The sequence below is a fragment of the Anabrus simplex genome, chromosome 2 (assembly GCF_040414725.1).
Source record: "Anabrus simplex isolate iqAnaSimp1 chromosome 2, ASM4041472v1, whole genome shotgun sequence".
Taxonomy (NCBI): Eukaryota; Metazoa; Arthropoda; class Insecta; order Orthoptera; family Tettigoniidae; genus Anabrus; species Anabrus simplex.
The window spans coordinates 757,274,282-757,292,829 of record NC_090266.1 but is presented as its reverse complement, the minus strand read 5'-3'; positions in this window follow the sequence as shown (position 1 = coordinate 757,292,829).

The following is an 18,548-nucleotide window of genomic DNA, read 5'->3' as shown; positions in this document are numbered from 1 at the left end:
GTCCTCGGACAATCCCGGCACTAAAAGCCATACGCCATTTTTTACTTCCTGGAAGATAAACTGCGGCTTTACTTCGTTCATTCATAAAAGTCTCATGTAATAATGTTTTTGTTTTCACGTCTTTCTAACTACTTTTACAGTTATTGGGGACGCCGAGATGCCGAAGTTTCGCCCCGCAGGAGTTCCGTTACGTGCCAGTAAATATACCGATACGATGCTGACGTTTTTGAGCAACTTCAAATACCATCGCACTGTCACGTTGGTTTCAAAAGGCCAGTGCTCTACCGTTTGAGCTACTCAGCCCCATTAAAGTGCTTGATTTCAACGTTGTATGGATACGAAAGATATGGCTGTATGATAAAGCACAACATTACAATACATATTTAGTTGAAACAGTGCTTTTCAAGCAACGGATGGGCAGGACAAATATCGTTTCTTTCTTTGTTTCTTTCTTTCTTTCTTTGTGTCTTTCTGAATCCATTTACCCTCCACGGTTGATTTTTTCCTCAGATTCAGCGAGGGATCCTACTTCTACTGTCTCAAGGGCAGTGTTTTGGAGGGCGAGACTTTGGGCCGGGGGATACAACTGGTGAGGAGAACCAGTACATCGCCTGCTATGCTCAACAGGGGCCTTGATGGGGTGGGAAGATCGGGAGGGATAGACAAGGAAGAGGGAAGGAAGCGTCCGTGGCCTTAAGTCAGGTATCACCTCGTAATTTGTCTGGAGGAGAAGTGAGAAACGACGGAAAACCACTTCGAGGATGGCTGAGGTGGAAATCGAACCCCCTTCTACTTAGCTGACTTCCCCCATGAACCCCGTTCCAGCCCTTGTACCAATTTTCAAATTTCGTGGCAGAGCAAAATGATGTTTGTGAAATTACGCTTGGGGAAGTGGAAAGGATGGTAACTGAACTGCATTGTCATAAATCAGCAGGAATAGATGAAATTAGACCTGAAATGGTGATGTATAGTGGGAAGGCAGGGACGAAATGGCTTAATAGAATAGTAAGATTAGCATGCAGTTTTGGTAAGGTACCTTCAGATTGGACAAAAGCAGTAATTGAACCTACCATATGCAAGGGAACAGTAAGGATTGCAACAACTATAGAGGTATCCCGCCTTTGTGGTGTAGTGAGGAGCATGATTAGCTGCCGTCCCCGGAGGCCCGGGTTGGAAGCTCTGCCACGAAGTTTGAAAAGTAGTACGAGGGCTGAAACGGTGTCCACTCAGTCTCCGGAGGTCAACTGAATAGAGGAGGGTTCGATTCCCACCTCAGCCATCCTGGAACTGTTTTTCCGTGCTTTCCCACTTCTCCAGGCAAATGCCAGAATGGTACCTAACTTAAGGCCACGGCCGCTTCCTTCCCTCCTCCTTGTCTATCACTTCTAATCTTCCCATCCCACACAAGGCCCTGTTCAGCATAGCAGGTGAGGCCGGTTGGGTGAGGTACTGGTCCTCCTTCCCAGTTACATACCCCGACCCAAAGTCTCTTCTTCCAGGACACTGCCCTTGAGGCGGTAGAGGTGGGATCCCTCGCTGAGTCCGAGGGAAAAACCAACCATGGAGGTTAAACAGATTAAGAAAGAAAGAAAGAAAGAAAGAAAGAAAGAAAGAAAGAAAGAAAGAAAGGATTCTGTACTTGTAATGAAAAGGAAACATTAAATGCAATGTTGAAATAAGGAAAGAAGATCACAACTTCAAACGGGATTTTAGAAATCATTCGTACAGCTTATTAGAAGCAAAATGCACACAAGGCGGATGAATGGGCTGCCCCTCACTCAGAAGAAGGCAACAGCCTCAATAGCAAATCCTTGTTGCGAGAGCCAGAGTGTTTTCTATTCCAGTCATGCACACGTCTTATGCTGCCTTTATTCTCTCGTCTAGGTATAACTATTCGAGTACCGAGCGAGTTGGCCGTGCAGCTGTGAGCTTGCATTCAGGAGATAGTGGATTTGAACCCCGCTGTCGGCAACCCTGATGACGGCCGCTTTCTTCCCACTCCTAGCCCTTTTCTATCCTATCGTCGCCATAAGACCTACCTGAGTCGTTGTGGACGTAAATAAACTTGTAAGAAAAGATAAACCCTATTCGACTTCGGTACCAGTCATGGTTTCTCAAACTGTCTATTACCACTTTCCACAATCTCAGCAGAAAGATGAGTACGAATCCTAATCGTCCATTCCGGAAGTTGTATTCTGAGGTTTCTCAGTTCAAATCCAGACATCGCGTAGTGATGCCTTTCTCAAAGGTACAGTCGCTTCTTTCCCAATCATATAGACCACCAATTTTTTACAAATTTTACACACCTGTGCAAACAACTTTCGAGCACTTATTAAATTATCACACAGATTATATACTCTCAGAAAGTACACAGAGCTGTTTGCCATTATTTCTTAAGCCCTTGAAATGTAACAACAATTCAGTCCAGTGAGTTGTTATTAATCAGTCTAACGTCAAACAGGTGACATTCAACTGATTGTAAATTCAAGTACATACTAATGGCAATAAGCCAAACTGTAACGACCTACAGATAGTTCAGTGCACAGAATGTGTTGATAACTTTTTCCACAGTTCATACTAACGAAAAGCAATCATTGAAACGTTCTACAGTTAAATAAACGAAAGCAAACCCATGCCACAAAAAAGTTACTTTCCCTCCCACTAAGCAGTATATCAGGTTTTAACTCTATAATAACTCTTATTATTACCTTCATTCTAATTATTACATTCATATGATTTTGGAGATCCAGTAAAAAGGAAGCTTTCGTTCTTTCTTTCTTAATTAATTTACCGTCCAAGGTTGGTTTTTCCCTGGACTCAGCGAGGGATCCCACGTCTGCCGCCTCAAAGGCAGTGACCTGGAGCGTGAGAATTTGGGTCGGGGTATAAAACTGGGAAGTAGGACCGGTACCTCGCCCAGGCTGCCTCACATACTATGCTGAACAGGGGCCTCGTGGGGGGGGGGAATGAGAAGGTTGGAAGGGATAGACAAGGAAGAGGGAAAGAAGCGGCCGTGGCCTTAAGTTAGGTACCATCCAGGCATTTGCCTGGAGGAGAAGTGGGACACCACGGATATCCACTTCGAGGATGGCTGAGGTGGGAATCGAACCCACCTCAACTCAGTTGACCTCCCGAGGATGAGTGGACCCCGTTCCCGTTCTATTCGTGGTAGAGCCGGGAACCGAAGCCGGGCCTCCGGTGGTGGCAGCTAATCACGCTAACCACAGAGGCGGACAAGAGGGAAGCGACTTAGTAAAATACTTTAGGGTACAGAGTGCCAGATGTAGAATGTATACGCTATAGATCACGTGATTTAACCGCGTGCAATTCAGTTGTAAGAAGAGGAATCGGTTTACTGTGTTATACTGAAATATTTGGAGGGAAATCGAACTTGTGTGGTGTGATAGTGATGATTTTAAAATGAGGGGAGCTTAGTATAGGGCTGGAAAGATAGAAGACATTCGAATAAGAAATGAAGAGAATGAGTGGCATTGGATGCACTTCGTATGTGGAAAGCACAGTAAGAGAAAATATAGCCTATACGAACGTTGTAAGGACGATAGTAATAATGAATAAACAGTAAGTAACAGAATATCTCGAAACGACTGAACGTTTTAACATTATTATTATTATTATTATTATTATTATTATTATTATTATTATTATTATAATTACTATTATTATTATTATTATTTCATACTTTTTAATGTTAGATTTGTGAATTTATTACTTACAAATTTATTAAAATAGGTTATATAATCACTTATTTTAAAAAATAGACTAGGTATAGGGAATATACTTATATCTGTATTGTTCGACATAAACTGTAATCATTTTAAACTTAGTCCTGCTATTACATTCTATGGCATATTAAATTATGAAATTCCATTTCTTTTTAATAAGCATCCCCAAAATCAAACTCTACCAATGTTTCAATAGAAATCCACATGAAAACAAAACATTCATCAAGCAGCAAACAGACTTAAACCAATCTCAATGTGAAATTCGCTATAAAAACGACACAATAGTGGTAATTCACGATTGCGTTCATATTTCGCTTTTGGAACGCCCTTTCACGAAATGCCGCAATTGTCTTATACACATAGCCTATCATTCATTATTATTATTAATCTTACATGTCGTAATTATCGCGATCTCCACAAATACCCGCCTCTGGTTAAGGTCCTTGGCCTACCAAGACGACTGTTGTCTAGCCAGTTGACCTGCAGATAGGTGGAGGGCAACGTGAAAGCGTGACGACATCCTCACTAGTATTACTCGGCTTTCTTGACCAGGTCCGATGTTCCTCATACCAGGTAGCTCCTCAGCAGGTCTAACGAGGCCGAGTGAATCCCGTGCAGGATTAAAGTGCTTCGATGAGACTGAAATTGAACCCGAGGCCTCCAGGTAAGTGGCATCTGCGCGTTTTAAACTTAGATATCGTTGTTGCACCTGCAAGAAGTAATATCTTGTGTGAAATATTTTAGTTTGAAACTTTAGTCGGTAAGGTTCAATAGGCCTACTGTCCAAATATAATCAAGGAATTCTCGCTCTTCACAACATATGTGCTGCGGGTCAGTAATTCTCCAAAAATATTATCACATAGCGGTTTTCGCAGGAGCAACGACGATGGTATTATTTTGCACTGGCAATATTACCACTTCCATAATAGAAAGTAAATACAACCACCACAAATATAAGCAGCCCAAAAGTTACGTTCGTACTATTTGTAATAATAATAATATAGTTGGCTTTACGTCGCGCCGACACAGATAAGTCTTAAGGCGACGATGGGATAGGAAAGGGCTAGGAGTGGGAAGGAAGCGGCTCTGTCCTTCATTAAAGTACAGTCCCAGCATTTGCCTGGTGTGAAAATGGGAACCACGGAAATCCATTCAGGGCTGCCGACGGTGGGGTTCGAACCACTATCTCCCAAATGCAAGCTCACAGCTGTGCGTTTCTAATCGCACAGCCAACTAGCTCGATGATAATAATAGTAATAATAATGTTACTCAATTAATGTCCTACTAATTACTCCTTTTACGGTCTTTAGAGATTCCAAGGTGCCTGAATTTTGTCTCGCAGGAGTTCTTTTATGTGCTGGCTTATTTAAGGACCTTCAGACATCTGGGATCGAGCCTGCCAACTTGTGCTCAGAAGGCTAGCGCTTTACCATCTAATCTACTAAGCTACACAAGAACATAGGTCGATGCCCCGAACAAATAGCACTAAAAAAATCTATAAAGAACAAAATATCCCACGTGGAAGATAGACATCGTTAATCGGTGAAGGAAAACTTCAAAATCATAATTTCGAGAGGACTAGGAACTTGCAATTGAATTGTTTGATTGAAAAATCCGGAAGCTATCTGGGGCTATCCTTACACTTGATTCCTTCACTCTCACTATTGCAAAATTCGATAAATATTCTGGACTGTATTTCACAAACCAAGTACCTCTATTTATTATACACAGTGCACCTACACAACACAAGCTACAGGACACACTAAGTAAAGGGGACTGATTGCCCGTAACGAAGCAACGATAAGAAGAAGGAAGTGATGATCATCTTCCTAGCCTCACGAGGTGGCGTAGATCGATCGGTTGTCTCGTAATTATGGCTGGTCACTCATCGTGTTACCTAGCTCGGCCAACGGAGGATAGGGTAATGGAAATTAACAGACCACTCTATTTCTGCCTTATGAGTTGTTTAAATAATCCTTGTGTTTAATTTTGTGTTTTATGTTGTAAAGTTTTGGGGTGAATATCTGAATCATAAGGAAGTGGATGGTCACAAAGAGAAGCCACTAATAAGACAATTAATGGTATTTACTTCATTTCTCTCCAATAGATAGAAATTAAAGCCAGGGTGTTGGAATTTTGTCCACCAGGAAATCTGGAAGCCATCTACACGAAATTATCGCATATAAACATAATCATATGCCACCGATCACAGATAGAATCAAACCCGCTATATTGGGAACGGAACAGCAACTACTAGCCGACTGCGCCACTGAGATTGGCGTTACTGTGACAGAATTAGAAATCACTTATATTTTAAGTCAGCTTACCACTGTATTTCTTTATTCGCAAATCGGTAGAGTCATCAAACGTGTGGACTTGCGCGCAGAAGATGAAGTATCTGAGAACAGTGAGCTGTGGCGTTCTATTCCAACTAGATGACAAGCAATGAAGGAGTCAAATGTACTGAAGATGATCACCAAGAGTGTGAGCCACTCATATCGGCTAAAGGAAAACCAGCTTCGTCCCTTCCATCATGAAATTTGATTTTAAATGAGTCTCGTTCTGCGACTGCAATAAACGGATGAAAATCCTAGCTATCACAAAGAGTAGTGAAATCCCGTTATTAGCCCGAAGGGAAGAAGGCAACGGCAAGGCTAAGTCGGTTGGTCGGAGCACTCCTCTCTGCTGATAACGGAGCCACACTTCGGAATAACATACGCCAAACAGCCCGTGGAATTAGCATCATGTCTTATCCCCTCCAACCCCATCTCATCCAATAACTTCAAAGTCGCCTTATTTAAACAAGGAACAGAAAGAGGCTTAATTAAAATAAAAATTCCAGTCTCCCGTTGTTTAGGATGACTCGTCATTTCAATAGCAAAGGCTGGCGGGCGTTCCTCTGGGATGGTTTGTGGCTGAAATTGAGTTTTCACGTCAGCTCTAAAAGAAAGGAATTCATTCTGAATATTCCATGTTGTAGACAGATGGACTTCGATACACGGGGAGGATATTTGTACGGATAATAAAATAGCAACTAAAGTATAGATTTTATAAGTTTTAGATCCGTAACGAGGCAAACATACTGTGGGTTTACAAGCAAAAGTCTAAAGTCATTTTCTTGAGTTTTTGACATTTTCACACTGTCCTATATGACTATGTTTTACTCTATACACTAATGATATCTATTTCGTTGTACGAAGTCATTTGGTAGTGAATTTTCGAATTTTCATTTCCTCGCTACCTAAGTCTCAAAAGAAATTATTTTATCCTTGGCTTTGATAATATGAAAGTGACTGAGGTATGAGCGATGCTAGTAATGCCATTCCTTCTGTGAAAATGTTGCTCATAGGGTCGGTTGGTGCATGCATTTCAGTGGGCTTGGCAGACTGATAAGTAATAGCAACTTCTGGCTCGGTGAGGAAAGCAACGGGAAACTACCTCACTCCTCACTTCCCTAGTACACCTCTTCAGTGATGCCTAGGCCATCTATGACAGCTGATGGCAGAGCTGTTGAGGATCCAACCAGCCTTAGGGCTGAAGACTGGACATACACACATCAAGTGATTTAGTGTGTTTAATCAGATTTACTCAGTAGTGATTTGGATGGACGTATGTGTTTCTTCTTTGGCACTAACTGTCGTTTGTCACTTATTCGCATTATTGATTACATTACGAATACCAGAAGTCTGCGGTGAATAGGTGCAGAGAGAAGTTTTGTGGTTTTAACAACTGAAACAATGTCGGTAATTGTTGTTACCTTTGTATGCCATTATTCACAAACACCAATGATGATGATGATGATGATGATGACAGTAGTTATGAAAGGGAGTAACATCTAGGTCAACGACCTGTGACTTGCAAATTAATCAATGGGCTAGCTATACCTGAGGTTTGTTGATGGGGATTTACTTTCTAAACATATCGTTATTGGAAAGATTCAAAATGATCTTTCATCGATACCATTTATGACTCATAAATTCTGTAAATCGGAACGTAACACAATAGCTGAACTACTTGACTGAGTGATGGACGGATATGATGGCCGATTGATTTATTGATTGAATTATGTTAGTCCTTTCATCACAAAATATCTTGTAGGACGTGAAGAAGACTTGATAGAACGACTTTACTTTTTCTTACGGTCAAGCTTCACAAATTTATTAGGTTATTATCGCAGAAATTCACTAAGCAACGAATCGTGAAATATGAACCAACCTCTGTCTAGCATTTCTAGGGACTTTATTGTTCTTTATGAACAACCCAACTGAAAATGGTTGTGGGTTGGTCACACATTAAGAAATGAAAGGTCTTCACTGGTGCCCTATGCACCACTAAGTGTAACAGGAAGTAAGCCAAGAAATGAAAACAACGTAATTCCGTGCCTTCCCATCTCAGTGTACCGTTCGAAGGATAATATCTCAAGGAGTATACCGAAGCATTTAATTTCGTGTGGCTATTTCTAGCCGAGTGCAGCCCTTGTAAGGCAGACCCTCCGATGAGGATGGGCGGCATCTGCCATGTGTAGGTAACTGAGTGTTATTGTGGTGGAGGATAGTGTTATGTGTGGTGTGTGAGTTGCAGGGATGTTGGGGACAGCACATACACCCAGCCCCCGGGCCATTGGAATTAACCAATGAAGGTTAAAATCCCCGACCCGGCCGGGACTCGAACCCGGGACCCTCTGAACCGAAGGCCAACGAGTCGGACTACCGAAGCATTGAAAACACGGGACAAACTTCCAACGTGGATCTGCAGCCTACACAGCTGTCTTTCTAGGAATAGTAACCTACTGGACGTCCTAGGATATCCGTGACGAACCCTAGTGACAAGTTATTATCTTCGCGAGTCATAAAGAATTCCTTCAGTTTACTTCTTCGACATGGTAAAAATGCTAAAGGTTACCATTTCTACTAATACGGGTCGCGAAAATGTCTACTTTTCCTACGTAAGTCAATCAATGTTTAATGCGATACCTCCTTAATTATCTTCGCAAACCTGAATAATACCGTCCCAGACCTTGTTACAAAGGATATTACATCATCATATATCATGTCATTCGTGGTTTCTCATTTTCACACCAGGCAAACGCTGGGGCATTTAATTAAGGCCACGGCCGCTTCCTTCCCTATCCCATCATTGTCATAAGACCTATCTGAGTCGGTGCGCCGTATAACAACTTGTAAAAAAAAAGAAATAATATCATTCATTTCATCTCATTAACTCCTCTGATAGTTCGACAGGCTTCGGCAGCCGGCACAATTCCTATCCCCGCAGCTAGATGGGTGCTTTATTCATTCCTTTCCTGACCTGGTCGCATGACTGGAAACAGGCTGTGGATTTTCATTTTCAACTCCGCTGATGAGGTTGACGTCAAGAAGGGCATCCAGTCATAAAAACTCGCTACGAAGATTCATCTCACTTTATATCCGACCCCGTAGAGAAACGGGACACGTGTTGGACATACATACATACATACATACATACATACATACATACATACATAGTCGGAAACCGTAGCTGCTTCGCCGAGGCAGAAAAGACGTGCTCGATTCACCTGGACTTCTTCTGAAAAGGTTCCTCGGCTTCATTCAGCCTACACTGGAAATGAGTGGTAGGTTGATTCTGTGCATAAATAATAATAATCGTCGCCATAAGACCTATCTGTGTCGGTGCGACGTAAAGCCCCTAGCAAAAATAATAATAATAATAATAATAATAATAATAATAATAATAATAATAATATAATATATATCGCATTATATATTATTATTATTATTATTATTATTAATATTATTATTATAAAAATATGAACACGTCGCAGTTACTCCCTAGAAAAAACCCTGAGAACAGACGAGAAGTTTGCAGTTTAAACCAAGGACCTACAGTTTGTGTGTGATCCAAACCACATGACCGTGACTTAGCTCCTAGATTTCATATACACTTGGTCGGGATAGAACCGCAGCTGCCTTTATCAAGAGCTTGTAATGTTGTCAGTGTTAATAAATCGTACATTCCTTAAAAATGAGAAAGACGTAAACGATAATGGACAAGCTTCAACCTCAATCTTATCATTAGCGGTATACTGTGTCGATAGTTGTTGAGTCAGTGTATTTGAGCGAGCAATTTTTATTTATTAAAACTTCGTCTTATCCTATAACCTCCCTTTATGTGCTAATTACATTAAATCCAACAAGACTGTGTAGGCCTCCCACCCAACCACGGCTCAAGCAATCTTGTAATCAGCACCGCTACCAAATTGTTCATTCTCTGCGTGCCAGTTCTTTGCCACAATTATCCCGGCTGAATGTTAATCTTCTTGGTCTTCTTTCCTTTGCAGAATACGGCGGCGAACAAAGCTCTGAAATTTTCGCTTTATATTGTTCACTCCGGCACTTCCAAGTTCCGAAAAGCTTTGCATACGAACGAACACATGCCTCTTTTTAGAGCCTCATATTTACTTATTCCTATTCCAAGGCCCCCTTGGTTCATCAGTGAGTATGCTTAATTTGTAAATCACAGTGATCATTAATATTTTGTAGAGGTTTTGCCCGGTTAAACAACCTTGTTTTAATTGCATAAGTTCGTAGCAACGATATAAAAAACTAAAATCACAGCGGCAGGCTGGGAGGGAGGAAGGCAAGCAGGATGGTAGGTTTTCTCTGAGTTAATCACGGGGCTAATGCCGTCGGATAATTTACATTTGTTCCTGTTTGTTTGCAGCCAGTGGCGAGAGAGCGAGAGAGATGAGGAAAGGGAGGAGCCTGATATGGATGTGCATGTCTCTTCAGCAGCGATCGCGCCACAATTGTGCATTCTCAGGCTTGTTAGCTGTGCACACCAAGATGAATAGTTAATAGCTCTACCTTGATTAGGAAATGTCACATCCGTGGAGCGAGCCTGCCATTCCTCGCTGGTGCGGCTTCTTGTGACAACCCCCCTCCTCAGCCTGAATTCTCGCAAAACCTCTTCATCACACTTGTTTTCTTAGCCGAGATAGTCTACAACAGGAGTCTTCAACGACGGCAGCATTTCAACAGCAGAAATATTCATAACAAGATGGTATTCTTTTGTATTACGGGAGGAAGAAAAAAGCACAAGCAAAACCAGGAAGCCCTTCAAAGAATGAAAGGTAAAGAACTACACTATTCGTAACCTCGGCACGAAGTGGGGTAGAGTGGTTAGCTCTATTCTTGGTTGATTTCGCCCCTTAGAAATTAATCTGGTACTCATTCATTTTTAGACTGAGTGAAGCTCCAGAAGTGGAAATCTCGACTCTAAATTTTGCAAATTTCTGGCGAAGAATTGAACCCACGTCCTTTTAGCTGAACCAAAAACGCCTTTAATGTCTCAGCTAGGCATTTATAACGTGGGAGTGGCCTACCGGTATGTGTAAAAAGTAAATAAAATTATAAATATATTTAAAACAAGATGCGCACGGGAACATTAATTACAGAATATCATGTCTCACATTGTTCCGTATTCTAATCCCTGTGGAATGAACTAGTTCCTCCATGGTCTTCCATCTGAAACTAGTATCGCGCCTTCACCCACTTGTTCTTTTAATAATAATGTTTTTGGTTTTACATCCCACTAACTACTTTCATAGTTTTCAGAGACGTTGAGGTGCCTGAATTCTTTTACGTGTCGGTAAATCGAGGCTGGCGTATTTATGCGCCTTCAAACATCACCGGACTGAACCAGGATCGAACGTGACAACTTGGAGTCAGAAGGCCAGCGCTGTACCCTCTGAGCTACTCAGCCTGGCTCAGTTGCACTTTTCTTACCGATGTAATCAAAGTTGTAAGTTATAATTATTATCTTCAAAGTCCATATCTCCTTCTCTCACCGTTTATTCATCCAGCCTATCTCTATTTACCTCAACCATTCGCACTCGTCTCACCGTCTAAGGCTACTCATGCACACCACATAAAATAATCTCTAATTGTGGACATCCTGAAACCATTGTTCCCAATTTTTAGTTCCAACAATCATTTTCTCACAAATGTTATACCTGGCACCTTAAGTTTAGACGTACGATATCTAGAATAGACCTGTTTCAATCTAGTGTCTAGTAGGCTTATTCAATCTTGATATTAAATTTTGTCTGGAAGTGTCAATTCTCTTCCACATTCCCAACACTTCTGATGAAGTTTTAACAAGCTCCGAGGGACTCATTATTGCAGATGATTGTAAAAATTGTCGTATGAACTCACGTCAAAAAACGATGTGTTTAGCAACTCTTCTAAAATAACAGATAATAACTCTGCAGAGGGAGACTTATCGGTATAAGACATAGGGTACCTTTACGTAAAAACTATATCTTAGCACTTGCATACAAACTTCCCACCTAGCTGGCCAGAATTTGATTTCCGGTTGTGTCACCAATTTAAAACTCTTCTCAGCGATTGGAACGGGATTCACTCAGTCACAAGTGACAAAATTATGTAGGGATGTAGGAAAAATCCCATTCAGGACCATTAAAAGTACAGTAGCTTTCACACGTTTTCCGTTTCAATTCCGGTGTGGCACAAGACATCTAGGTTACGACTTCTTCCTTCGTGATTCTAGCCTCAGTTAGATACATATACATACTGGCTATTGTACGCCACCGTTGACGGGACAATTACTTAACATGAGTATGGTTACATTTTTGCCGACAATTTATTGAGCATTCTACACAGAATGAAATTAAATCAGATTAAAATAAAAATTGTCTATATGATTTGTATCTATTTATCTTATCTAGATAAATACATCTAGTATTTACCGAGCTAGCTGGTTGCGCGGCTCAGGCCGTGTAGCTCTAAGCTTGCATTCTGGGAATGGTGCGTTCGAACCCCACTGCCGGCAGCCCTGAGATGACTTTCCGTGGTTTCCCATGTTGACACCAGGCAAATGCTAGGGCTGTACCTTAATGAAGAAAACGTTCGTTTCCTTCCCAATTCGAGTCATGTCCTATCCCATGTCACCACCATGGGATCTGTTTATGTTGGTGCGACGTAAAACATGGCACAAGGGGCTAGAATCACGAAGGAAGAAGTCGTAACCTACATGCTATTTATGATGGATGCAGTAGTTTGAACGTAATGTCTTCGAAGTGCTTAGTAATATTTTCATCTGATGATCACAGAACGCTTCTCGACATAAAATGCTCTATAAGTGTTCAACGTCTTTCATAAATGTGCATTTATCCTGTTGTTCGGAATTTCGACAACAGATATAATGTAGTGACATTATAAAAGGTGATATTACCACTTCTGGTTCTCTTTGAGTTCAGACCTTCATCTCTGCCTCCCTTCCCCTTCACGCGTACAGCGAAATTCCAGGATAAGAACCAAGTATCAGGCTAACATTCAAAAAACACAGGCAGATGTACAAAACTTTTAACAAAGCAACTCTCCATGCATCTAGTTATCGTTTTCTCATTAACTTCCACACAACTGCAACTGATACTGTACTTATTTTTCACTGTATTGAAAAATGGTATGGATCAAATCAATTTGTAAACATGATTCTATATCAATTCTGTCATGAGCAATTTTCCTGTAAAAGCAAAAGTAGGAAAGATATGCCGAGTTTTATGTTTTAGTCTCCATCTGAAGATGCACCCCTGCTGATATTTCCCTTATTTTTTTACAATATCATAAAAGTGTATGGATCAAAATATTTATAACAAATAAATGATGTCATGAGCAATTTCCTGTAAAGCCAACAGTAAGAGAGAAATATCAAGTTTTATGTTTTAGGCTCCGTCTGAAGTACCCCCCCCCCCCCCAATGTATTATTTTGAACAGCGTCTAGCTACGATCCTACTCGTCCTTAACCTAAAATTAAATACCTAGTTTTAATGAAAATCTCCCAATCCGTTTTCTCGTGATGCTGTAACAGACAGACAACCGGGAGAGTTGGCCGTGCGGTTAGGGCGCGCGGCTGTGAGCTTGCATCCGGGATATAGTGGGTTCGAAACCCACTGTTGGCAGCCCTGAAGATGGTTTTCCGTGGTTTCCCATTTTCGGAGCAGGCAAATGCTGGGGCTGTACTTTAATTAAGCCCACGGCCGCTTCCTTCCAACTCTTAGCCCTTTCCTATCCCATCGTCGCCGTAAGATCTATCTGTGTCGGTGCGACGTAAAGTCGCTAGCAAAAAAATAGACAGACAGACAGACAGACAGACAGACAGAGAGACAGACAGACAGACAAGGAGATAAAAGGTATACTGAACCCGAAATGGGCTATTACAAAATATCAATAATATTCAAAACGTAACGACAGAAAAACGATTTTTATATAGCCTATATATATACAGACACAGTTGTCGCTCGTTGTTTAAAGGAGCCTAACATCTAGGTCATCGGCCCAGTACAGACACAATATCAACACAGGTTATCAGACACAATATCACACACGTTAAGTATATGGAGCTGATGACCAATCTGTACATAGTTCTTACATGAATCAAATTAACAAATATTTTCACAGTTTGTATAATAATTTCCATTCTCCATTATAAGACAAATGCAAGGGTAATTGTTAAACCCATCAAAATCTTATTTTCCTTCTTCAAACTCTACCACTTTTCCGATACCCTTGTGGTGTCGCGGGTGCAAACTGTATCGCTCATGTGGATTTCCCCCCTGTTTTACGACCGGTTGCCCTTCCTGACGCCAGCCCTATATGGAGGGATGTATTCATTATTGCGTGTTTCTTTGGTGGGTGGTTGGTAGTGAGGTGTGTTGTGTATATATGAAGAGGAGATACTGGGACAATCAGAACGATCCAGCTCCCAAGGCAGGAGAATTAACCATGCGTGTGTAAAATCCCCATACCGACGGGAATTGAACCCTGGACCCTCTGAACCAAAGATCTCTACGCTGACCATTCATTCAAGGAGCCATATTTCTTAAACTAATCAAAATAATTCTTGAATTTCATTTTAATTTAGCCCTGCACGTTTTTTCTTTTGTAATGAACACGCAGCAAACGAAGAGTACGTAAGTTATATTTAACCACATCATGATGCTTTAATTCCTTTATACAAGTTACGGGCATCGTGTTCATTCGCCACGCACTTTAATAGATCCTTCAACACGTTTACTAACCCACGGAAATTAAAACGAAAGAAAAGATTGGCTTCAGATCCCTTCGTAACTTTAAAATGTGTCAGAATGTTCTAGTTTACTTAAAAGGTCAAGGGAAGAGTCGTTTTGATAATTTCAATAAGGGGGAGTGATATTTTGTGCAGCTCATGTACTTGAAATATTTGTTTCATTTTCCCTTCACTGTCTCACCTCACATCGTCATACAGTCAGCTACAAATTCCGGCGAGACAAGTTTCTAATCCCTACCGTTTAAATCCATCATCCTGCATTTGGATGTACAGAAAAATTCTCTATGTTCTCCGAAAAGATGTTGGGTTATTCCTTTCAAACCCCGTATTACTTTCAGCACGCGGAGAGACGCCGATCCCTAAATATTACGATTTATAATAATAATAATAATAATAATAATAATAATAATAATAATAATAATAATAATAATAATAATGCTTTACTTCCAACTAACTACTTTTTAACGATTTTCAGGAATTTAGTCCCACAGAAGTCCTTTTACGTGCCACAAAATGTACCGAAATGAGACTGACGTATTTGAGAACCTTCAAATACCACTGGACTGAGCCAGGATCGAACCTGCCAAGTCCGGGTCAAAAAGCCAGCGTCTCAACCGTCTGTGCCACTCAGCTGGACATTTCGAATTTTAATCCAGTTCTATTGTAAATTTGAAAATAATGCTTCAAAGTCGTTATGTGTGACTCCCTCGAAATGTATTTTCCGACCAAAGCACTACTTATGGCACATCACTGTCGACATCGTATTTGCACTGAATATCAGGAAGTTTGCATGAACACTACATTCAGAATATGGACGACTCTGTGGACCCGGGTGGGTCGTGGGGATTTTAATCATGAATGCCGGGGGATCTGCCTTGCAAGGCTGGACAAGGCTAATAATAAGCACACGAAATATTAGTACTTATTATGGTGTTAATGATTGAACAGGGAGAGAAAATATTATATAATCTCGGTGATTCAAGACGTATTCTATGAATATTATCAACATTGAAAAGGAGAACTTGATTTTGTTCTTTACTGCCAATATTTAAGTCTAAGACTTGTCCAGCTTCTTGCCTGAATGGTCAGAGTATTGGCCTTCGGTTCAGAGGGCCCCGAGATCGATTCCCGGACCGGCCAGGGATTTTAACTTCATACGGTTAATTCCTATGGTTGGAACACGAGATGTTTGTTTTAGTCCCAACATATTGCTCTTCATATGCAGACAACACACCACACTATCAACCACCACAGAATAGTAAATACATATCACTACATAGGATTAGCGTCGGAAAATGCACCCGGCCGTAAAACCATGCCTGATCCACATGTGCTACAGAGTTCGCATCCGCAAAAAAAGCGATAGAGGAAGAACAAGATGTTTAAATCTAAGATTAAAATCTGAAAACTGTTACTGTTCATATTAGCAATGAGGGTTACGAAATGTTCCCAATACATTTTCTGGAGATACGTTAACTGACGTTAGATAACTCAGATCGTAGCTGTCTTAGCAGTCTTGAGACACGGGGGGAGGGGGGGTTAGTACAATCACTTCTCTTATGAAAGATGAGGGTAAAACAGTAATTGAATTTAAAATCATGATAAACGTGGGAGTTAAAGAGACGAAGGAGAGAGCAATTAAATATTCAGGTTCCTCTACGGGGAGTTTAATTCTCCCCAAATTCAATGAGAATGTGATTAAAAACACTGAATGGTCACACTCTGATTCCTACTATATTGTAAGGTGTACACGCGTAGCACGAGCAAACGGAACGTTTGTCTTACAGAAGAGTGTCCTTCCCCAAGGGTAAACTTTCCGCCTGTTTTGTCAACACTGAAATGCTCACATTTGGACACTGTTTTCTACTTTAGGTTATTAGTACTTTCTTCTTCTACAAAAGTGAGGAGAGTAAAGCAAGGGGAAATAATATGAAGGTTTATTGTTTCTTTCAAAGTATTCCTTTATATCGAGTACATTACTAGGTAAAGGCGACCACCATATCGCATAATACAAGAACCTACGTGATAGGCGAGTAGTGAAGAAATAAGTAAACTATATTCTCAAACCAAACCCTTTTTTTTTCAATTTGTTTTATGTCGCACCGACACAGAAAGGTCTTATGGCAACGATGGACTAAGAAAGGCCTAGGAGAGGGAAGGAAGCGGCCGTGGCCTTAATTAAAGTACATCCCCAGAATTTGCCTGGAGTGAAAGTGAGAAACCACGGAAAACCATCTTCAGGGCCGCCGGCAGTGGGCTTCGAACCCACTATCTCACGGATGCAAGATCACAGCCGCGCGGCCCTGAACGCACAGCCAACACGCGAAACTGAACTGAAAAGTATTCTCACTGAACAGCCACACTCGAAATAGAAAGATTCATAAACATATTATTTTAGGCAAACCTCATTGTGCTCCAGCCGCGACGGGCCTGTGGCTACCAATTGACCGCTACTCAACCCAAACCCTGCAGGTTACGCGATGACATGTAGTAATCACGACGAATCCTCTCGACCATTATTCTTGGCTTTCAAGACCGGAAACATATTCTTTTAATCGCTAGGAAATCTACTGGCAGAAACCAGCCGCAATGCCTGCTCAAATATTACTGATACTGACTTGACTCTGGATTGCATCTGTAAACACACACTAAGAAGACTAATGTCTTAACCATCTACATCACCTAGTTCCTAGACTAACGATTCCTCCCTTCTTTGGACAAAACCTTCGAATTCTTTAAACAGAAGTTGGTATAAACAATTTTCACTAAGCCTCAATGGGTAGACTCAAAAAGACTCAATTCGTACATCAGCATTTTTCACTAAGCCTCAATGGGTAGACCCAAAAAGACTCAACTCGTACATCAGCTTTTTTCACTAAGCCTCAATGGGTAGACTCAAAAAGACTCGATTCGTACATCAGCTTTTTTCACTAAGCCTCAATGGGTAGACTCAAAAAGACTCAATTCGTACATCAGCTTTTTTCACTAAGCCTCAATGGGTAGACTCAAAAAGACTCAATTCGTACATCAGCTTAAGGATACCACTATAACTCTTCGTAGAAAGTATCAGAAAAGATAACATAAAATAAGACCTTCAATAAGCTACGATTCCAGAAATGTACGTCCCAAGAACATATTTATCATGCATCACGGTGCCATAATATGAACGAATTCTTCCGTCTATTCGGTTACACTAAAATGTTATATGTTATTCGACTAAGGAGCAAATTTCACAATGTAGGAATTAATACAGGCAGTGATGTTTCTCATCAATAGTAAAACGTTTGGCGATTCCTAATGGAATGTTTTAAAATGAACTTTTTCCACCGTATATGTTGCGTAGAAATGTGTAAATAATATTGAGTAGTAGTAATTTACCTAGATACCGACTCTTTGGCTGAATGGTCAGCATTAAGGCCTTCGGTTCAGAGGGTCCCGGGTCGGGGATTTTAATCGAATCTGATTAATTCTTCTGGCTCGGAGATCGGCAGTTTCTGTTTGTCTCCCAACACTCTTCTCTTCATATTCAGATAGCACGCCACACTGCCAACCACCACAGAAACACGCAATAGCTATTACATCCCACCAGGTAGTGTTGGCGTCAGGAAGGGCATCCGGGCGTAAAACAGGACCAAATATACATATGTGTAATGCAGTCCGCAACCGCAACCCTACAAGGTGTGGGGAGAGCGGTAAAAG